Source organism: Haematobia irritans, chromosome 5 (genome assembly GCF_050003625.1).
Source record: "Haematobia irritans isolate KBUSLIRL chromosome 5, ASM5000362v1, whole genome shotgun sequence".
Taxonomy (NCBI): Eukaryota; Metazoa; Arthropoda; class Insecta; order Diptera; family Muscidae; genus Haematobia; species Haematobia irritans.
The window spans coordinates 126,407,830-126,432,199 of record NC_134401.1 but is presented as its reverse complement, the minus strand read 5'-3'; the positions used below and the strand labels follow the sequence as shown (position 1 = coordinate 126,432,199).

General features: G+C 32.3%; 4 non-coding genes across 4 annotated transcripts; 3 read left to right on the top strand and 1 right to left on the bottom strand.

Moving 5' to 3' along the window:
- Positions 1-10,947: 10,947 nt before the first annotated feature.
- Positions 10,948-11,144, bottom strand: LOC142242144 (U2 spliceosomal RNA). The gene has a single exon (XR_012724005.1). It is a non-coding gene; the product is annotated as a U2 spliceosomal RNA (small nuclear RNA).
- Positions 11,145-14,932: 3,788 nt separating this feature from the next.
- On the top strand, positions 14,933-15,129 carry LOC142242145 (U2 spliceosomal RNA). The gene has a single exon (XR_012724006.1). It is a non-coding gene; the product is annotated as a U2 spliceosomal RNA (small nuclear RNA).
- A 5,148-nt stretch (positions 15,130-20,277) lies between these two features.
- LOC142242134 (U1 spliceosomal RNA) lies at positions 20,278-20,444 on the top strand. Its single transcript, XR_012723995.1, has one exon. It is a non-coding gene; the product is annotated as a U1 spliceosomal RNA (small nuclear RNA).
- Positions 20,445-22,400: 1,956 nt separating this feature from the next.
- LOC142242129 (U1 spliceosomal RNA) lies at positions 22,401-22,565 on the top strand. The gene has a single exon (XR_012723991.1). It is a non-coding gene; the product is annotated as a U1 spliceosomal RNA (small nuclear RNA).
- The last annotated feature ends 1,805 nt before the right edge of the window (positions 22,566-24,370 follow it).

The following is a 24,370-nucleotide window of genomic DNA, read 5'->3' as shown; positions in this document are numbered from 1 at the left end:
AGGGAGTAGAATTAGCATTGTTGCTATGCGTGCCAAATTTGGTTGAAATCGGTTCAGATTTAGATATAGCTCCCATATATAGCTTTCGCCCGATTTACACTCATATGACCACAGAGGCCAATTTTTAACTCCGATTTAGTTGAAATTTTGCACAGGGAGTAGAATTAGCATTGTTGCTATGCGTGCCAAATTTGGTTGAAATCGGTTCAGATTTAGATATAGCTCCAATATATAGCTTTCGGCCGATTTACACTCATATGACCACAGAGGCCAATTTTTAACTCCGATTTAGTTGAAATTTTGCACAGGGAGTAGAATTAGCATTGTTGCTATGCGTGCCAAATTTGGTTGAAATCGGTTCAGATTTAGATATAGCTCCCATATATAGCTTTCGCCCGATTTACACGCATATGACCACAGAGGCCAATTTTTAACTCCGATTTAGTTGAAATTTTGCACAGGGAGTATAATTAGCATTATTGCTATGCGTGCCAAATTTTGGTTGAAATCGGTTCAGATTTAGATATAGCTCCCATATATATGTTTTTCCGATTTCGACAAAAATGGACAAAATACCAACATTTTCCTTGTAAAATCGCCACTGCTTAGTCGAAAAGTTGTAAAAATGACTCTAATTTTCCTAAGCTTCTAATACATATATATCGAGCGATAAATCATAAATAAACTTTTGCGAAGTTTCCTTAAAAGTGCTTCAGATTTAAATGCTTCCCATATTGTTTTACTAACATTGTGTTCCACCCTAGTGCATTAGACTTAAATTTTGAGTCTATAGATTTTGTAGAAGTCTATCAAATTCTGTCCAGATCGAGTGATATTTAAATGTATGTATTTGGGACAAACCTTTATATATATCCCTCAACCAGCGTTGCCAATTTAGCTTCTTTCCCGCTAGATTTGGCTTTTTTTGAAGACGTTTAGCGGGAAAAAAATACATTTAGCTTTTAGCTTTTTTTCTGGCTTTTTTTCATCACCCTTTTAGCTATTTTTGGCCTTTTTTATTTTCGACATGTTCCTACTGAAATATGGATAAAACTTGCGAATTGCTTTGTACACTGAAAAAATATTGTCATTGGTTATAATAGCATTTGTGAATTTCTCTTATATGTTTTCCTCCAAAAGTCCAAAAGCCGATAAAATCCTTTTGTCCTTATAGTTAAGTGATTCAACTTAAAAATGGGTATCTTTTCATGAAAGAAGGCTAGGGTCAATTCTAAAAAATTTTTAAAATTAATTAAAAAGTCTTTAAATTTGTGGAGTTTTTGTATCTTGACCACAAACCAAAATAGCGTTCAAAAATAGAAGAGGTTTTTCAACATTTTATTTTAAAACGTATACACAGAATAATTTTTACTTAAAGTCGAGTCTGAATTAAATTTAAGTTGTTGTTAGCACGTTTTTAAAGCACTGTGATAGCTCATGAAGAAAAAGCTGAAAAAAACGAATAAATTCAAATTTGACCCTGAATCAATACCAAAATCATAAGTGTACAAAATCTTTGGAACCGAACATAGAAATAATTAAGGAAATAAAGTTTTGAATGTGGTATTATTTTTTTAACATCAAAAACAAGCAATAAAAAAATTCGTAGTGATAGGATCAAAACAAATCTGCTATTTATTAATGGAATGGATTTACATTTACGAAAATTGGACAACAATAGGTTTGTATGGGAAATTTTCGAATAAAAGTTATTCAGTATAAACTTGCAAGACAGTTAGAATGGGTTTTATTTTCTTGGGTAATATTAGGAGAAGTGTATACGTTCACGAATTTATCATTAATTCAGTTAAAACGAAATATATTGATATTTTCTAATGCAGTTCTATGTGACATTGGACTTGTTGATGATTAACCAGCTGCTTATTGCTATTCCTAGTAATAAAAAAAGTTTTTATTTACTAGGAAATATAAATGAAGGACTTCCAGTAAAAATTTGTGATAGTTATCAAAATGTATCGAGTACGCAAACAGAGCTAATATGACTTAGATTTTCTTACAGTCTCACAGAAATGGAAATAAAATGAATACAATTAAAATAATATGCATTTTAAGTGAAATAAAGCCTTTAAGTTTGTTAAATTTCAATCAAAATTGTGACTTTTGATACAAAAAAATTTAGCTTTTTTTCTAGCTATTTTTTAAAATTTTTTAGCCTTTTTTGGCTAGTTTTTTGGACAAATCTAGCGGTTTTTGGCGAAACAATTCTGGCAACGCTGCCCTCAAAACATTTGACGGATGTGATATGGTATCGAAAATTTAGAACGACAAAGTGGTGCACGGTATAATATAGTCGGCCCCGCCCGACTTTAGATTTTCCTTACTTGTTGATAATTAAATATTGGTGTGTGCTTTGTCTTCACTTTTCACTACGCCTAAAATCTACAAATTGAACTAGTAGAAAGTTTTTCAGAAGCAAATGAGGACCTTCCGATGATGATTATACGGTACCTTACATTTTCATATTATTAGGGTGTGCGTTACATACATTTGCCAACATTTTCTAACTAGAGAAATGGTCAAAATAAAAACCGGCATTCATTGCCCTATGACATTTTGGTGACGTCTTTATAATCAAATGTGCATGATTCAATATTGAATGACACAGGTATGACATCCTTTTATATAATTTTCTATCCTAGCAATGTCCGTCCGTCATTCTCTTGAAATCACACTAACTTCCAAACGAAAGAAGCTATCGGCTTGAAACTTGGAACCCGTATTTAATATTGATATTGGTCGAATAGTATTGTAAATGGTCTATATCAGTCCATATATAGCCCCCATTTGATCCACTGATGTGACTTGTTGAACGTTCTGCACAGAAAAAAAATTCCGTAGTGCAACTAACGCTAAATTTAACTTATTTTATAAGTTCAATATGAACTATAGCAAAAGAAGATTTTCGTACGATATCCAAAAATAGTAAGAATGAACTACTGTATGGTTCAAATGGTCATGATTTGGCGCCAATGATTTTCTTCTTTACTTTTAGTTAATTTTTTCTTCTATGAGATGATGTAATTTCGGGAACTGCAGTTAAAAAGTACAACAGGGCATTAAAATTTCCTGGTTTTAACAACGCTTTGTGGAAGTATCAAAATGTGGAGTAAAATTTAGTTCAATTTTCGTCCGAGGTAGTTCATTCTTCCTATAAAACAGTTCACTTTTTTTCGGTGTGGAGGAACAAATTTCATTCGATCCGGTTGAAATTTGTTACGTAATATTAGTAAATGTCTTCTAAAAATCACACAATGATTGGTCCATATGGGTCCATAATAATATATATCCCACGCAATCCATGGTGGAGAGTACTTAAAATTCTGCCTGACCGATCACATATATTTGTCTTTTTTTATTTTTATTGCTAATCTTTTTAGATCTCTTGAATACATAAATTGGAAAAAGTAGCCCTTGGTGAAACATTATTTGGCATTCAGTTGAGATTTAATCCCTATATGTAATATAACATAGCTCGATGCTGAACGATGAACTGACCGAACCTTTTCGATGCGCAAATATTTTTTTTTTCTGGATGTACACCTTTCCCCATACCTACATTAAACTTTGTTTTTATTTTGTTACCTTTTTTGAAATTTCTTACAACCACAAAACCAACCAACAACCAGATGTTTTATATGGGTAACCGGGTAATTGAGTGGGCCATAAAAGAAACACGTAGATAATTTTTGGTTAGGAAAACCTCTTCATGCTAATGTTAGCAAACAGATTCAAACATCCACAAATGGCCAACTATGTATGGTCATAGTGGGCACCTAAAACATGGGATTTTACTATGAGAAAAATACTCTATTAAAGAAAATTACACAAAATCGAGGGGGGTGGGGAGGAAACTATGATCCATATTGCACCTGCTACAGACAAACAGATATACCGATATATATATACAGACAAACTTTAAAAACAAAAGCAAGAATGAACAGTCATACGATGGACGGATACCTTGTATTTAAGAGCAGATAAAGCTGTTATTAAGGATGTTAAATTGTTTGGCTTTTTGTAAAGTTGCCAACAACAAACATCCAACCTACATCTAGCAGCTACTTGTATTGACCATACAAACAATCAAGTAGACCGAAAATCGTCGGTAGTAGTTGCTAAAGTGGGTAGTTGGAAAAAGAGTTTTAAGTGCGGTTGTTTTTTTTTTTTTGTTTTTGCCAAAATAAAAAAAAATATATTTTTTTTAAGGAAATTCCTAGAAATCTAGGATTGAAAGTAATAGAATAGGTAAAATTTGCGTTTTAATACCACATACAGTTCTTTATAATTTGAACCATATAAACTCAGGTGACACATCGTATTACAAAAAAAAATCTTGGTTTTAGTCGAATTTTTTTTTTTTTCAAAGTCCAATATATATATAATAGAATATAATTTTCGTTATGGGTCCAAAATTTAAGAAGTTAATATAACCTTAAAAAAATGACCCCATGTTTTCAGGTCAATAATATTTTTCTTGATTTTTTCTTTTACCCAGCAAAAAAGTGTGACAAAAAATGTAGTGAAAATGTTCTTTTTAGATCCGGAAGTGGTGGAAAATTGGTGGAGAAGCGAAGAGTTTAACATGGGTTTGTCATATGACGGATGTCCACCATTTCAACCGCCGTTGCACTGAAATTGCATTACTTCTTAAGGTGTGATTCGAATTCAGTGGTTCGCATGTGAATTAAAAAAAATTGTAATATTTAGCCAAATTACCCAATAAAAATATGAAAAACGCGTGTTATAAAAAATTTAATTAAATTTAATTGTGTAGGTAAAATAAAGAACATCTTTGGGAGGATATTTTTGGAAGAGCATTTAAGTTGTGCCTTTAGAACAATGTGCAATTTTTTTTTGCTGGGTAATTTTAATAACGTCTTTTAGAAATCACAAAATGTTGAGTAGAATTTAATTAAATTTTCACACAACGTGGTCTAGACAGAGGGCCCACTCGGCTCCCCAAAAATCACTCGGCTCCAATCTTATAACTCTCTATGGTCAAATCGACTCTCGCCAATTTTTCTGTTTGCAAGATTCTACAACAATGTTCCGAAAACACTCAAGACGACTATAACAGGTTGGCTGATAAGTCCCCAATCTGACACATAGATGGCACATTATTTTAATATAGTACCAACCTTCAAATTATTCGTGTCAAAATTTGACGTCTGACGTCAAATCGACTCTCGCCAATTTTTCTGTTTGCAAGATTCTACAACAATGTTCCGAAAACACTCAAGACGACTATAACAGGTTGGCTGATAAGTCCCCGATCTTACACATAGATGACACATTATTTTTATATAGTACCAACCTTCAAATTATTCGTGTCAAAATTTGACGTCTGTAAGTCAATTAGTTTGTGAGATAGAGCGTGTTTTGTGAAGCAACTTTTGTTATTGTGAAAAAATGTTTTGATAAAATACTGTTTTGTGAAGGGAAAAAATACGGTCGAAGCAAAAACTTGGCTTGATAATGAGTTTCCGGACTCTGCCCCAGGGAAATCAACAATAATTGATTGGTATGCAAAATTCAAGCGTGGTGAAATGAGCACGGAGGACGTGAACGCAGTGGACGCCCGAAAGAGGTGGTTACCGACGAAAGCATCAAAAAAATCCACAAAAAAATCCACAAATCCGCGCGAGCTCACATTTGACCAAAAACAACAACGTGTTGATGATTCTGAGCGGTGTTTGCAGCTGTTAACTCGTAATACACCCGAGTTTTTCCGTCGATATGTGACAATGGATGAAACATGGCTCCATCACTACACTCCTGAGTCCAATCGACAGTCGGCTGAGTGGACAGCGACCGGTGAACCGTCTCCGAAGCGTGGAAAGACTCAAAAGTCCGCTGGCAAAGTAATGGTCTCTGTTTTTTGGCATGCGCATGGAATAATTTTTATCGATTATCTTGAGAAGGGAAAAACCATCAACAGTGATTATTATATGGCGTTATTGGAGCGTTTGAAGGTCGAAATCGCGGCCAAGCGGCCCCATATGATGAAGAAAAAAGTGTTGTTCCACCAAGACAACGCACCGTGCCACAAGTCATTGAGAACGATGGCAAAAATTCATGAATTGGGCTCCGAATTGCTTCCCCACCCACCGTATTCTCCAGATCTGGCCCCCAGCGACTTTTTCTTGTTCTCAGACCTCAAAAGGATGCTCGCAGGGAAAAAATTTGGCTGCAATGAAGAGGTGATCGCCGAAACTGAGGCCTATTTTGAGGCAAAACCGAAGGAGTACTACCAAAATGGTATCAAAAATTTGAAGGTGGTTATAATCGTTGTATCGCTCTTGAAGGGAACTAAGTTGAACAATAAAAACGAATTTTGACAAAAAAATGTGGTTTTCTTTGTTAGACCAGGGACTTATCAGCCAACCTGTTACTACACGCAGAGAAGGAATATGCTCATCATGTGTTTTCTCGGAAATTATGTATCTGGCCATAAGGATATGTGGTTTGATTTGCTCTTAAGGTGAGTTAAGGGCTATGACAATTTATTAAAATAGCTTTTAACTTTGTGGTTTCTTAATTTTTTTCATGAAAATTCCAATTTAAATATATTTTTACAAAACTATGGCAACCGTGCAAAGTATTCTTAAATTAATCATTAAACCATTAAAACAAAATACCAAATTGCGGTTGAAGAAAATACCTCAAATGTGGCATACGAATAAAAATTTTTATGTTAGCTTTTTGTTGTTTTTTTATTTGTGGTTTCTATTTTCTCAGTCTTTTTGCAATCACTGAAATGTTCAATGAGCTATGTTATAAAGCAATTTTCATAAAAACAATTTTACTGCAGAAATATTGCATAAGGCCACAAATTAATCCAGACATGACGGCTAGGTAGGTATTTTTCTATTGCAGTTGATTTGCTATTTATTACTAATGGATGAGCTAATATTTGTCTACAAAGGATTACATTGATTTGTAATGATGATATGTTAGGTGGCAATTCGTTACTAAAGACCTATGTATATGATATTTTAGTTCAATCAGTTATATGTTGTGCTATCACATATGGCCAAATGTTACCTGATTCTTTACTTTTTAGCTAATCGAACTTTATTAAGACTTTTACTCACAGTAAATTAAATTTAACTTTTCAGTCGAAGTAAAATGGGTTGTGGAATTCGAAACAAACAAAACCTACAACCTACAACCAAATAATTAAAATAAAGCAAGAGTTTAACAATTGACTTTTTTTCTGTGTACTACCGTTAAGAGAATTTTTTTCTGGGCTTTACTTTTTAGAAAAAAGTACTCGTGTTCAGTTCTATAAATAGACACGATTGACCTATACATACAGCCATCCAAAAAAAAATTAGAAAAAACACATTTGGATGTTTATCAGTCTATGAGCTTAGTGGCCCAGTGGGAAACCAGCTAGCATTTTTGTCGTTTTTTAAGCACTTTCGAGTCTTTTTCGAGTCTTCCTGGCGATTATAAAGGCAGAATATGAGCTCATTTTATGAACATAAAAGACTCTTTTGTCGGGAGAAAAACGTGACTACCCGCGACTCTTCTTTATAAATCATTTATGAATCTTCTTCTATATTATTTTAGAGTCTTTTTCGACACATTTTCTAGTAACATTAAAGTCTTTTTTGAATCGATTTTTGATCAGTTTTAGTCTTAATATACCTCATCTGCGATTCTTTTTCGAGTCGTTTTTCAATTATGATTATAATCCCTTACGAGTCTTTAATGGATCACATATTACTCTATTTATGAGTCACTTATGAGTCATTTAATAGTCATATTTCTAATCGCAAATGACTCTTCTAAGTGCATTTTTGAGTCGATTTTCTGAACCCTTTCCCTTTAATTAATAATACGTGGTTTTATATTAATATAAATATTTAATATTAATATTTGTATTAAAATTATTTTAATTAAAATACTTAGTATTTAATAACAAAATTAAAAATAACAATCATTTGTTAATATTTCTTTAAATTAAAAAAACCAATTCATTTTAATAAAATTAATACGACATTAATTTCCCTGCCTGTCGTTTTGTATTTAAGATGACATATATCTAAAAATATATAAGTGATTTTCTTGTAATAAAATTTGGTTATTATTTGTATTATAAATATTTACTTACTTTTAATTAAAGTTATTATGAAAGATTTTTCAGCACTGGGCTTAATGCTAGTCCCCTTCCAGCCATATAATGTAGCCAGTCCATCTGAATATACTTTCCGAACTGAATATCTTAAAAATTGTGCGGGTCCTTCTCCGCCGGTTTTTGCTATAAACTCTTTCTAAAATATGTAAAAAGTGTTAAGAAAAATTATAAATTATCAATTTTATTTGTTAGTTTGTTTCGTCGTCTTTCATACTTACAATTTGTTTTAGCTTTTCTTCATTTTCCTGTAGCAAATTCTCAAATTCATTTAAATCGTTTTTTATTATTAAATGGAAGTTTGTGACAATATTATAGAGATTGCCCCGTTAAAATTGTGATTTAAATAAAAAAAAAAACACTTGCAATAACTCTGTAAGATCATTATTTGATTATCAAAAGTACTCGAAGATGACTCCTTTAGACGATTAAATCGAACACATTTTATGCCCATTAGCGCGAGTCATTTTCGTGCCATTTTTTGGTCCCGTAACTGTTTAAGCAGTTTTTGATCACCAAAAGTACTCGAAGATGACTCCTCTAGAAGGTTTTTGTTAGATTTTTGTTATTTTTTGTTGTATTTTATAACGAACTCATTTTACGCCCATTAGCGCGAGTCATTTTCGTATCGTATTATAATCACATAACTGACATAGCAGTTTTTGATCTCCTAAAGTACTCGAATATGACTCATTTACATGATTTTTGTTAAAACAATCACCCAAATGCTAGCTGGGAAGTGTGACGGGTTCAAAAACTGATGAGACGTGGTTCGATCCTCCTTTCGGCCACTAGTAAAATTTTATAAATTACAATATTTTATAAAACTGTTTAATGTATTTACTCCTCAAATTCCCACTAATATAACTCACCAAGAGATTCAGGAATCCAAAAATTCGTTAAAATTAACTTGCTCATGAGTTGATTCTTGTCTGAGTGTAGTTTTTCTTTTATTATTTTTTGCTCCAATACATAGAGCAAAAATAAAATTTGTGTAAAGTTTTGATTTTATGCCCAATAATAATTGCACAAATATATTTTACAAAAAAATAATTCTTTTTTATTCCATTGATTATGATTTCTATTGGGTGTATGTAAACTTCTTAGGCTCAATGTATATATGGATGAATGTTAGGCCAGCAGTAGAAATTTTTCGATTGCCCACAGCATTACTATTTCCATCAGTGATATTTCGAAATATGTAAAAAATGAGTTCTGTAAATACAGCCAGATAAGCAATATGACCACCTCAAAAATGTATCAAGAGCATTATTTTCTCGGAAATTATGTATCTGATTTTATATTAATTCAGATCGGGGAAATACAAAAACTGCACAGGAATTCTTTTTGCCTTCAGCCTAGAATTTTTAATTTCTTCAAAGAAATTATAGTATCAATCAACTACGGAAATTAAAAAATTAATTGTTACCATTAATTTTGGATTTGTTTTCAATTAAAAACATGTTGAATTAATTACATTTTTAACTATTTTTTTTTAATCCAATAAAAATTTTAATTGGTGAAATGTTTGTGATATTTTCTTTTGTGTGTGTGTTTTTTTATTTTTGAAAATGTTCGTGCTATAATCATGCATCTCGCGGTTAGGTTAATGATATATTGGACCTTCCTCGTACTTCTTGTATATACTGAGTCCCATTAATTCAGTAGGGTTTGTTTAAATTAGTACGCAGTCGGCTCAATACAAATTTCGACCTTTCTTAGTTGCGGTAACCAAGCCAAATAAATCCAATAACCTGCATACCCTAGAAAAAAACCACAAACAATAAAGGAAGTAAATTAATATCAATTAAGTTAGAAAAAGTGTTAACAATTTTGTGAAGGGAATAACCTTCAATACGATTACAAGTAACATATTTAATAACATCATGTCAAAGCTAGAAAAATATTAAATTTTACAAGGTGCAATTTTTAGCCTTACATCAACAAAATTTTAGAGACTGTGAGTCTTGCCTTTAATTTGGGACTGACAATAAAACAATTTGAAAATACCTTCATGTTAATGTCTTACTTAGTCTTTGAACTAATGCACTTTACAGATACTTGTGTATTTTTTCGTTTTAGATTTCAAAATTTTTTTTGGTATTTTAGACATTTTTCTTGTAAAATCTCTTTCTCGAAGTTTTTTCGGTAATTGTGTCTGTTTTCCCATTACTGGTGTTTTTTTTTGTTTTGTTTTTTGTTAATGAGATTGCTGCGATATGATTGTTTTGCAGATACTTTTAAATTAGACCTTGTCGTTAACATAATTGCTCTTTAAATTCATTTAGTGACTCAATTTAATTCTTTTTAGTTGATGCTGATTTTGACTTGGGCTATTTGATGCTTGACCTAAATTTGATTTGATTACGTTTTGCAACAACTCAGTTAGGTTTACATCTTAGATTTAGTTGTCTTCTTTTCTTCGTTAAATTAATTGTTCTGTCATTATTCGAAAGACCATTTTTTGGCCAGAAGATATTGCTTCAATATTATCATTTCGTGACCGACGTGTCGAAAAAAAAAAATTGTGAAAATATGAAGTATTTTTGAAGAATCTGCATTGGGGTACTTGTGACGTGGCTTTCAATACTATGATAATTTAAATTTATTAAAATGAAATTTTTAACGTGATCCAGAAAACACTCATTAGCAAATATCCTAGGTGGTTATCATTACACAATTGGATAAATACTGTAACTTAAACTTAGATCTGCCATAATGGATGACCCAAAATGCAGCTATTTTAGGGTTTCCCCAGTTTTTTTTTTACTTTTCAAATTAATTAGTATATTTGGGCCGAAATCCCGGCGGTACTGCAATACCGGGCCAACCCGTGACAGAAGTGGAGCAAGCCCCTAAACATTCCGTCTATTTCCAAAAATCAGTTTAACATTTGTTGTCCTCCGATGGAGGATCTATCAGATGTTAAGCTGATAAGAACAGATACTACACTTTGATCTTAGCCATAAGGCCGAGAAGCGATAACGGTTTCTTTGAAAACCAAATACTTTATATGGAATGATCATTCAAGTAAATGAGAATTTTAGTGGTACTATGCAGATATTATGCCGTTAGTAGGGCAATGAAAACCACAAAAGAGATAAAAGGCATTGCTTAATGTGTGTTCCAGAATACCTTTTGCGTTGAGAGAATAGCCCAAAGCAGGTAAGTAATACATATACATTTGTATATATGTTTGCCAGTCGACAAGGGGGACAAATCGCATTCATTGTGTTCTGATAAATGTTTCTTTAGAGAGGGTGGTATGGCTTGACGGGAGAGATTGGTTTAATGTATGTCCTTATGAGGGATGGAATATTTTGGAGTACAAATATGTGTGTTTTGATGGGAAAAGTACTTTTCACTAAATTTAAATTTCTTTTCTAGAAAAACATGGAATATTCTAAATATTGCGTTCTTTTTGATATCATCCTAAAACTGTAGAAACGAAAAGGTATTATGTATTCGCTAGACTATTATACATTCTGCCAATTAACATATGAAATAATTTATTCATATATCGACTAGCACTTGAAATCATTACTTGATTGCGACGAGAACGATCGAAGGCAAACAAGTTGACGAAAAAAGAGGACTTTGGGATTGAAATAGCAAATAACAACGATCTATAATCCACAAATCTGAAGAAGGGACACTCTAAGAAGCGTCTTATATAGTCCGAGACATGATAGGAACGTCCAAACGAATATACATATTTAACATACTAGAAGCAAAAATAAAGATTCTTCTATGTTGAGAATGAAAATGGGCTGTGTTTTCTGATAGACATCATTTTTTCCCTTTTTCAGCGAAATTCAATTTTATTCACTTAATTTTTGTCACTTAAAGCTGGTGCTAAGTTCATCAATGTCAAGGGTACATGAAATCTGTAAAACCAATACTCATAATATAAATTATCCACGGCATCAATTACAAATATTTTCTTTCTTTATAATATATTCATACCATTAAAAATACAAATAAAAAGATAATCGTTTTCTGTAATAATCAAAGTACTTGATTGGTACTATATTTGGTACACGTTTGATACAAAACTATATTTCAAATTCCATCAATGTCAATTTTGGCTTATAACAGGGAGTCGTCAAATGAAGGCAGGTAGTGCGCATGCTTCATGAGTGTTTATACAAGGGATGGAATGCTGTGTTCTCTGTACATTTTAGGGTATTAAATACACAGTTCAAAAGTAAATTACAGATTTTTTTTATAAATTAGAATTGATCAAAGTTTTTATACCCCGTATAGTATATAGTTTTCTAGATATGGATATGATAGGAAAAATAAAATTATTATTAAATTGATTATTCACAATGCATTTTGGGCTTAAAATACGTAGTACGCTATACCATAACCGAGTCAAAATTCGTGGTTTTTATTTCGAGTTTCTTAAAAACATACTTTTTCTTTAAAATAAATTATTTCCCAATCGATTTCATTATAGAAAATACTTATATGATATTTAAACAAAAAATAAATGGAAATGTACTTGGAATATTTAGAAGTAACATATTTGGTCCTATTAAAAGTCCGATAATTTAAAATAAATTATTTCCCAATAGATTTCGTTATATAAAATACTTATATGATATTTAAACAAAAAATAAATGGAACCAAAAATGTACTTGGAATATTTAGAAGTAACATATTGGTCCTATTAAAAGTGCGATAATGAACCCGATTTTCATACTTTACGTGACATCTCATTCCTATAGGACATGCGCAGTACCTACTTCCATCAGGGATGGAAAATACAAATTTGAAAAAAGTACAAAAAAGGTATTTTTTTGAGCGAAAAAGTACTTTTCACTTTTCACAAAAATTCCATTGGAAGATTATTGCCAAGAGCACCTCTAAATTTTCGATAAAAATAAAATTTTGACAAAATTTTCTATAGAAACAACATTTTGACAAAATTTTCTATAAAAAAAAATTAGACAAAATTTTTTTATAAAAATAAATTTTTGACAAAATTTTCGATAAACATAAAATTTTGAAAAATTTTTCGATAAAAATAAAATTTTGAAAAATTTTTCTATAGAAATAAAATTTTGACAAAATTTTCTATCGAAATAAATATTTGAAAAACATTTTCTATAAAAAAAAAAATTTGACAAATTTTTCTATAGAAACCAAATTTTGACAAACTTTTCTATCGATATAAAATTTTGACAAAATTTTCTATCGAAATATAATTTTGACAAAACTACATTATTACAAAATAATATTTTTTGGTAAGTTTTTCTCCAAATGTTGATAGATTATTTTTGACCGTGTTTTTGATCATGGCTTTTACAAAATCGAGATTTTCTTCCCGCATGAACTTCTCTGTTTTAAAAAATTTCCAAAAGACTATTAGGAAATGAATTTGTTAAAGACTTTCTCAAAATACGAGTATTTTGTCAAAACTATTGTACCATAAATCTGCTATGTCTACACAAAAGGTACTAAATCATTCGCGGGGGTACTACGGTACTGATCTGGGTGAAAAAGTATTGAAAAAGTACTATAGTACTGCATTTTCCATCCCTGACTTCCATACAAGTACAAACAATATGTTTAGGGAGAATATAAAAGGGAAGAGCAAATGTAGACAGTGATGATAATTAAAACAGCTTTGGTACCATTTTTATTTTTAAATAAATCTATGGAAGATGGAGCAGTAAATGCAACCAAATTCGATGTTATTAACTGGAGTGGACCATTTAATAAAAATATGGGTTTGCGATTTTGTTGATATTGTAGTTTCGATGTAATTTCTATCATTAGACTATTGCCAAGTGATACATAGTAACAAATTATGTGGAATCCTGTTTATTGTAGTTACCGTGTTATAATTGGGATGGTAAACCGTTGTAAACCTCCTCTAAAAGTGATACCAATTAAAGTGAGATTAGACTGTAGGAAAGAAGTCTCATTGATATAAGAGTATCTCGTACTTTTCGTAGAAAATAAATATTGTAACGGATATAGACACATCTCATACAAGAAAAACGCATATAAAACAGTTAGTAAAACCACCAAACTTTATATTCCAGAAAAAGGAGAAAAATTAAGGAAGACAAATATAACACCAAATTACAATATTCCGTTGCAATAGTTTAAAGAGTAAACATAGGTATGTTATATAGATTTTAAGTTTTTCTGCAATATTTACATTTTATTTATTTATTATTGTTTGTGATGGTAAAACAATTATATTTCAAATAAAAATTCTTTGGAAAAGGTAGGAAAAAAACCGACGAATTGTCGAGAAAAAGATGAAATAGATGAAATATTATTTGCATTTATCACATTGTATGAGACAGTATTTTGGACCACTTAGTATTTGGTATGGTGGCCTTTGTTAGCGCAAATGGCTTCCAGTCATTAAAAAATGTGTGAAAATTATTGGTCTTAAGAAATGTTTAAGAAATAAAAATTGTGTTTTTTTCTGAGTTTCTTATGTATGTTACATAGTTTCTTCGAAAAGATTGTATTACAAGATTTATTTCGATTTGTACTTTTATTGTGATAGTGTACCTTTTTGCAGCTAGAACATTTGTACCATCTCTATGGAATGTAAAAACCATTTTATAAACAAATTATACAACAACTTACGTACCTGCTTTTGGATATATCGTTTAGGCAAAGAGATGTATGAACACACTTAACATTGGTTTATATGACAAAATATCTTCATAACACCACTAGAATTCCCATTGTCATGATGATTAACACCAAATAAGATGTTGGCTTTTCAGTGGAAATGTTATCGCTTCTCGGCCTTATGGCTAAGATCAAAGTGTAGTATCTGTTCTTATCAGCTTAACATCTGATAGATCCTCCATCGGAGGACAACAAATGTTAAACTGATTTTTGGAAATAGACGGAATGTTTAGGGGCTTGCTCCACTTCTGTCGCGGGTTGGCCCGGTATTGCAGTACCGCCGGGATTTCGGCCCAAATATACTAATCAATTTCAAAAATACAAGGCTTATGTGTAGAACTAAATATTTTCAAGGAACATATTGGTTGATTAGGCTTAATATTGGAGACTCGAAAGCAAAGATTATAGATTTGAGGAAAATAGGAAATTGGCTTGCGTCATACCAAATGTTGCATTTACCAGATTAGTTTAATACATGTTTGTAATCTTTTAGTTGTTTTTCGTTTATATTTTTTAAATGAATAATTTAATTTTCTTAATGAAACAATGTTAAATTTTAGGCAACATCAAAAAATTACATTTTACCCTTTATAGAAATTTATTTCGTGCACTTAATTTCTTTTTATTTGCATTTTAATGCTATGTCAATACTTGTCGTATACGCGTTTGGTTCCAGTATTAAACTAATCTGGTAAATGGTTCGATCTCCTCAATAGCTAATTTCCTATCTTCCTATAATTTATAATCTTTGCTCGAAATGTGTTGGTAATATAAATTAGTAGTTCCATATTTTTTTTAATTGCTGGTTTGTTTTTCTTTAGAAACAATTTCATACATTTCTAAGAGTTTTATTAAAGTAAGTAATCGCAATATAAAACATTAGTCCGTTCAACTCAGTAATAATTAGATAAATTTGAAAAAAAACGAAAGCTAAATTTATTTATTTATTTACAGTAAATGTATGATAAAAAAGGAAAATCATATGTTGGGCATCAGCTAAAAAGCAAAATAAAGAACAAAATTTAATAATTTGGAAAATGAGAAGGCCACACAACAAAATAAATATTTTAAAATTGAAGTAGTAATCAAATTTGTCATGTGTATTCTAAGGCTATATGCAATACCAATAAGTAAATGAAAAAATTCTGATTGGTCTCGCTTGTACCAAATTATTTTTTTAAGTGTGTACCCTTCAGTTCTCGGGACCCAAACCGTCCGTTTCACTTGTCCTTTATAACCGGTACAGCTACTTTTATTGGTTAGGTTACCGGTGAAATTAACATGGGGTTGTCATAGGTCAATTGACCCCCACATAGATACCTACAAACCAATCCTTTAACCTGTTGTTTTCAACATCAATTAACCAGTTCAAATAGTCATGTTAGAGAGTAAGTCAGTCCAAAAAAATTATTTTTCCACAAATTTTTATTTTTATCAATAATTAACCAGTTCAAATAGACATGTTAGAGAGACAGTCAGTCCAAAAAAAAATTATTTTTCCACAAATTTTTATTTTTATCAATGCTTCTTTTTTAACTTTTATTTTCTTATTATCTCATTTTTACAATTTAAAAACCTCGGAGCAACTGCAGTTTATGGGTCCCTCACCGATTTGCTTGAAATTAATATACGTTATGTAACTTAGTATGCTGATTCTAACAAGGTAAAATTTTTGTCCCGGAAATACCCGGGTCTTGAGATATAGCCTTCCAAAGGGTCAGCAAAAATTTGATATATCTCCTTTGTTTTTGGTCCAATCTAAACAAACTTGGTGTCATATGAAAGCTTATTTTATGCACTTTTATACGCAAAATATATAAATAAAAATAAGAAATTTTTACCCTAATTTTTTGTTATTTTCGTTATATCTCAAAAAGTCTTCGATTACACCCTATTTTTTTATACGCAGTTTGAAAGCCTAAACTCTGGCCTTTCGTTTGATATATAACATATCTTTATAGGTCCACTCTTAACAAAGTTATTGAGCTTTTATTCTGAGTAGGAACAAAAAAAAAATGATTATTACTGAAATATTTACCCTTTGGACTCTGTCCATAGGAGAAAGTCTTAAACCCCGGCCGAAGGCCGGCTACTTTTCCCCCCTTGGGATTGCGTTAGCCCATTTTGGACTCTATCCATAGGAGAAAGTCTTAAACTCCGGCCGAGTCCAAAGTTGGCTAACGCAATCCCAAGGGGGGAAAAGTAGTCGGCCTTCGGCCGGGGTTTAAGACTTTCTCCTTTGGACAGAGTCCAAAGTGGGCTAACGCATTCCCAAGGGGGGAAAAGTAGCCGGCCTTCGGCCGGGGTTTAAGACTTTCTCCTATGGACAGAGTCCAAAGTGGGCTAACGCAATCTTAAAGGGGGAAAAGTAGCCGGCCTTCGGCCGGGGTTTAAGACTTTCTCCTATGGACAGAGTCCAAAGTGGGCTAATGCAATCCCAAGGGGGGAAAAGTAGCCGGCCTTCGGCCGGGGTTTAAGACTTTCTTCTATGGACAGAGTCCAAAGTGGGCTAACGCAATCTTAAAGGGGGAAAGGTAGCCGGCCTTCGGCCGGAGTTTAATACTTTCTCCTATGGATAGAGTCCAAAGTGGACTAACGCAATCCCAAGGGGGGAAAAGTAGCCGGCCTTCGGCCGGGGTTTAAGACTTTCTCCTATGGACAGAGTCCAAAGGGTAAATATTTCAGTAATAATCTTTTTTTTTTGTTCCTACTCAGAATAAAAGCTCAATAACTTTGTTAAGAGTGGGCCTATAAAGATATGTTATATATCAAACGAAAGACCAGAGTTTAGGCTTTCAAACTGCGTATAAAAAAAAATAGGGTGTAATCGAATACTTTTTGAGATATAACGATAATAACAAAAAATTAGGGTAAAAATTTCTTATTTTTATTTATATCTCCCAAACTAAATATAATTTGCGTATAAAAGTGCGTAAAATAAGCTTCCATATGACACCAAGTTTGTTTAGATTGGACCAAAAACAAAGGAGATATATCCAGTTTTTATTGACCCTTTGGAGGGCTATATCTCAAGACCCGGGTATTTCCGGAACAAAAAAAGTCTAGACCAATTAAGGGTTTTTTTTAAGATTTGGGGGGAAGAATCAAAAATCACCTGGCAACACTGTGAAGTGGCTACCAACTGGCTAAATACAACCAGTCCCATGACCAGTATAAAATTCCTGCTTGGAAATAGGTGTCAATTGGCACTAGGGTTGTCAGTCGAGATAGATTTTTAAAAATCCCGGGATTTCAAAATATAGAATCCCGGGATTTTTCGGTATCCCGAAATTTTCGGGATTCTTTATAACAAACTACAACGCCAAAAAATTCCCAGCAAAAAAATTTGGAAATTCTTCCAAAGGCACAACTTTAAAAGCACTTCCAGAAGATGCACTACCAATGATGTTCTTTATTTTAACTACCCAGGAAGTTCTTTTGATTAAATTTTTTATAACTTGGTTTTTTCATGCTTTTAATGGGTAATTTTAACTTTTTTGTTTCAAAAAGGTTAAAAACGGAGTAAGAATTCATAAAATTGTACAAATCATTTAAATTTAGTCGAAAAAATGCTAAATCCTTTCTAGAAAAATTGCGAATTTTTGAAAATATTTGAGGTCAAACGTTTCCGACAAGCATTAGAATCCATTAAAAATTAAAAAAATATAAAAATTATTTATTTGACAAAATATCACAGAATTTTTTTACATCCAAAACATTAAATTCGCATCACACCTAAAGAAGTGATGCAAATTTAGTGCGACGGCTGTTGAAATGGAGGACTTCCGTCCTATGACAAGCCCATGTTAAATTCATCGCTTCTGCGTCAATTTTGCACCACTTCCGGATCCAAAAAGAACATTCTCATTACTTTTTTGGCGACACATTTTTTGCTGGGTTGTTGTACATGACACCAATGTAGTTTAATTCAATTTTATTAACAAAAACAAACAAAAAACGAACATAAGAGTAAATTAAAAAGCAATTTTAAATTGTTATACTTAACGAACACTTAGTCCAACTCAACATTGTGAAGAAAAGAAAAACAAAAATATTATGACAAAAATAAATAAAAAAGCTATTGAATATCGCTATGTTACTCAACAAAACATTTTAAGGATTAGATTACATTAGGCGTATTTTTGTATACTTTTGATAATCTTTTTGTGCTCCAATTTATTAATAAACAATCATAAAAAGCCACAATTTTAACTAATTCGAATTATTTTTCGGGATCTCGAAAAATCCCGGGATTCGGGATAAATTCCGTCCCGAAATCCCGGGATTTATCCCGGGTTAAAGCCCTAATTGGCACCAAAAAACTGAAGGGTAGTTCCTTAATGCTCAATAACTAATGCCATTTTCTTTTGGTTACTTGTGCGCATGTCTTCATAAACAACCACCACACTCTTAATACCAAAATATGATTTTCCAGTCCTGTGTCCATAGTGAACTGCAGTAACTTACTTTCAGAATAAATTGTTTACTATGTACATGAGCGTAATTCTCATATAGTTCGTGTGCCATATCGCATAAAATGTCAGCATATGGCTGCGAAGAGCATACTTACCTGGCGTAGGGGTTAGTGTTGGGAAAGTAACGAGTATTTGATTACAAGTACTCGTTACTGACTAATTTTTTGAGTACTCGTTACTAGTAAAAGAGTACTCAATATCTTCAATGCCAGTTTTTTTCTTCTGACGGTAAGTTGGCGGTTTGGAAGTAAAATTCTTGACTTCTTGGAAAATATTAATTGAAGTTTTCGAAAATCCTTTTATCAGTTAAAATAACACGAAAAGGATATATGGCTTCACCTTTGAACAATGTGAAAAATTTATCTGATTTCTTAAAAACGTTTGCATTTGAAAAAATTTGCATTGGGTGTAGGTGGGAGCTATAATTTAAAGCATCACATAGATCACGTCTCATGCGAATAGTATGAATAATAATGTCGTTGACTTCAGCTGGTTCAATCCAATTGTTTTCAGAGAAGGTACCCAAGCTTATTCAAAAACCCTTGGAAAATTTCAACATTAGGTCTCACGATAAAAATGATCGCTAAATATTTTCATCCACTGTCAATGGTGGAAAATGGTGGATTTAAAAAGTTTGCAAATTGCAAGCATCAGTAATACACAATGCCATTTAGATATACCCTGACGAAAAAATACCAAATAGTGAATACGAAATTGGCTCTAAAAATTTGAATGATTGGTGAAAATCTTTTTCTAACGAGACCCATATATCTACAACACCACATTTTATAACACTAGAATAAAACTGGATAATGTAATTTGCTTTTCTATACTGTTTTTAAATTTAAAAAAGAGGAAGATATTGTTAAAAAGTGCCCACAATGTCTTTTTTAATTTTTTTTTATAAAAGTAACGAGTAGTAACGAGTACTCAATTCAAAAGTAACGAGTAGTAACGAGTAGTCGAAAGTAATCAAAATTTACAACACTAGTAGGGGTTACCGTGATCACGAAGGCGGTTCCCCCGGAGTGAGGCTCGATCATTGCACTTTCGATTGAGTTGACCTCCGCGATTATTCCTAATGTGAATAACTCGTGCGTGTAATTTTTGATAGCCGGGAATGGCGTTCGCGCCGTCCCGATTTTTATAATAAATTTGAGATCAAATACAAACAAAAGTTCTGTGGGGGGAAAATGATTTGAATATTTTCATTTACACTTTTGGTAGAGAGGGGATTTATAATATGTGTTTTCTTTCTTTTGCAGTGTTTTTTCGGGCTCTTGTCCCCAAAATGTAAAGTTTTTTGTCATCCCCAAAAATCTCCAATACATTTTTGACAAGGTTTTTTGTTTTGAAAAAAAAAAAATAATAATAAAATAAAGCAAAAGGTTCTGCTGTAGAATATCAGTAATACATATTTTAAAAATTAAAATTTTATCAAATCCAGCAAGCTGCAATAAAATCAATAATTCGAACTACAACACTGATGATGTCTTCCAAATGCTGGAGATATGACAATGGGAGTTCGATTCCTTGTATTTATGAAACGAAAATTTACTTCTACATATTCAAGTAGTAAAATTGGGTGGTAACACCTTGCCAAAGTTGGTACCAGAAATGGTAGATTTTTTATTGTTTGGTAGATTGACGAAATTTTCTATAGAAACAAAATTTTCTATAGAAACAAAATTTTCTATAGAAATAAAATTTTATTTCTGTAGAAATAAAATGACAAAATTTTTTACATAGAAATAAAATTTTAACAAAATTTTCTATAGAAATAAAATTTTGACAAAATTTTTTACATAGAAATTAAATTTTAACAAAATTTTCTATAGAAATAAAATTTTGACAAAATTTTCTATAGAAATCAAATTTTGTTAAAAAAGATTAGACCGATTTCTCGAAAAAATCCTCAAAATTATAGAAATTTCCCAACAAATCCCCAAGTCCCAAACTCAGACATTTTGTCCCCATTTACGAAAAAATATCGCCAAATTGGGGAAAAATATCCAATACTGGCAACACTGTTCTTATGTAAATTTTGTTTTTGTATTTTACTTTTATTGTTTTCGGTAGCAAGTTGCAAAAGCAGAAAAAGTCTAAGTAGATGGCGAATCAACTTGAAATATTGAACAATAGTAAAATTTTCGTTCGTTGTCACACAATTAACTACAATTGGAAAATCTACGAAAAATTCTGCAGCTGTACTTTTTTGATTTCTTTAATGACATGAACGAAAAATATAAAAGTTTCTTTTATAAATGAAATAAACCATTTTACTAAATTCGAACAAAACGGTTAATATTTATTCTATAATGAATGAAATTATGTTAAGTTTCTAAAATTATTGCTAAACACATTTTAACAGTTGTTAGCTAATATTTTTCCCCTTCAAAATATGAAATTTTCTTAAATAACCGAATAAATTTATTATTTTCAATAAATTTTCTATAATTTGACAAAGAGCATTATATTATTTGTATCATGTTGCAAATCACAATGAATAGTCTAAGAGGGCCTAAAATATCGGGATGCCACTATATACTTATGAAGGGTTCTCGTTTTTTTTTTTGTTTTTGTAAATTAAAAAGTTCTTGAGTTTGTAACAACTTTCTATAACAACAAAATAAACAGCGTCGTCTTAGAGATAAGAAATAAGACTCACAGAAAGATAATGTGTGGTCAAGCTTTTCTAAGAAGGAAATACGAACAATAAAGGTTGCTTAATATATGTTTCCCAAAAGCCTATTTCTAAATTTAATATAATTTTAATAAATAAATACATGAACAATATGTTAATAAGAATCACTTGCTGACTTCGACTGTTACAGCATTGCTAGCACCAAATCATTTCGGTGATTTCTTACTTCCTCAATGCACAAGAAGAAAATGAATCCTCTGGGGGTTGGTTGTGTGTCTTCACAAACAACCACCAATATCATAGGAAGGAAAATTCTTATTTGTCAACTCTGTACCTCAAGTAATACTCCAATAACTTACCTTCAGTGTACATTGAGTTCTGTGTACATTACAATAATTCTTATGTGATTCGTGTACCATAACGGATAAAATGTCAGCATACGGCTGTGGAAAGCATACTTACCTGGCGTAGGGGTTACCGTGATCACGAAGGCGGTTCCCCCGGAGTGAGGCTCGATCATTGCACTTTCGGTTGAGTTGACCTCCGCGATTATTCCTAATGTGAATAACTCGTGCGTGCAATTTTTGATAGCCGGGAATGGCGTTCGCGCCGTCCCGATTTTTTAAATAAATTTTAATAACGATCAACAACAAGTTAAAGAACAAGAGCGGTGTCAGAAGCAGAGAATGAAGCCGCCGAGTCGCGCCGGCGATTTTAGCCGTCGCCGACCCGTTTTTAGCAGTCGACGCCGCCGCCGAATATGTCGACTCATCTCGACTCAAATTTAGCCGCCAATTAATCTAAAATATTGATTTATAGCAGAAAAATTTAATAATATTTGTTATAGTTTTTGCCAAAATGTTGAACTTTGCACTTTCAATCAATTAGTGTCAAGTTGCTATAATAGTTTTACAAAAATTTAGCTCAAAAAATTTGAATGAAATGTAAATTTGATTGTAAGATTGGTTGTACAACTAATCTCATTACAATTCGGAAAACTTCAAATTGATTTTATAATAGATAATTTTGCGCCGCCGAACAGACAATTTTTTATCGGCTTAGCCGTCAAGCCGCCGCCGGGGCAGACAAAAGTTTAGTGTTAGCCGCCGCCGACAAAAATGGGTCGGCTTCATTCTCTGGTCAGAAGTCTGTGGCAACTGCCTTAAATGTTTTTTTCCTTTTCTCCTCATGTTTCACGAAGTCAGTGTTGCCAGGTTGGGGGGTTTTCCACCCAAATTTAGGGGTTTTTATCACGTTTAGGTGGATTTTTAGGGGTAACATTTATTTGGGGGATTTTTGGGGGTAAAAAATATCTTAGACCTTATAAAATGGAGCAATTCTCAACCAAATTCGGTACAATTCTGGCATGAATTTTAAGAAAAAAGTCAACCCAAGTTCCCAAATAAAGGGTGATTCTTTTGAGGTTAGGATTTTCATGCATTAGTATTTGACAGATCACGTGGGATTTCAGACATGGTGTCAAAGAGAAAGATGCTCAGTATGCCTTGACATTTCATCATGAATAGACTTACGATCTGCCACAACGTCGAATTTTCAGTGAATGGGCCCTAGAAAAGTTGGCAGAAAATCCGCTTTTTTATCGACAAATTTTGTTCAGCGATGAGGCTCATTTCTGGTTGAATGGCTACGTAAATAAGCAAAATTGCCGCATTTGGAGTGAAGAGCAACCAGAAGCCGTTCAAGAACTGCCCATGCATCCCGAAAAATGCACTGTTTGGTGTGGTTTGTGCGCTGGTGGAATCATTGGACCGTATTTTTTCAAAGATGCTGTTGGACGCAACGTTACGGTGAATGGCGATCGCTATCGTTCGATGCTAACAAACTTTTTGTTGCCAAAAATGGAAGAACTGAACTTGGTTGACATGTGGTTTCAACAAGATGGCGCTACATGCCACACAGCTCGCGATTCTATGGCCATTTTGAGGGAAAACTTCGGAGAACAATTCATCTCAAGAAATGGACCGGTAAGTTGGCCACCAAGATCATGCGATTTGACGCCTTTAGACTATTTTTTGTGGGGCTACGTCAAGTCTAAAGTCTACAGAAATAAGCCAGCAACTATTCCAGCTTTGGAAGACAACATTTCCGAAGAAATTCGGGCTATTCCGGCCGAAATGCTCGAAAAAGTTGCCCAAAATTGGACTTTCCGAATGGACCACCTAAGACGCAGCCGCGGTCAACATTTAAATGAAATTATCTTCAAAAAGTAAATGTCATGGACCAATCTAACGTTTCAAATAAAGAACCGATGAGATTTTGCAAATTTTATGCGTTTTTTTTTTTAAAAAAGTTATCAAGCTCTTAACAAATCACCCTTTACAAGCAAGTATGCGGTATTTTATTTATTTCAAAAGAAAACTTAGTTTGTCTAAACTTTCGTTCCTGAGAAAAGAAATCTCTTCT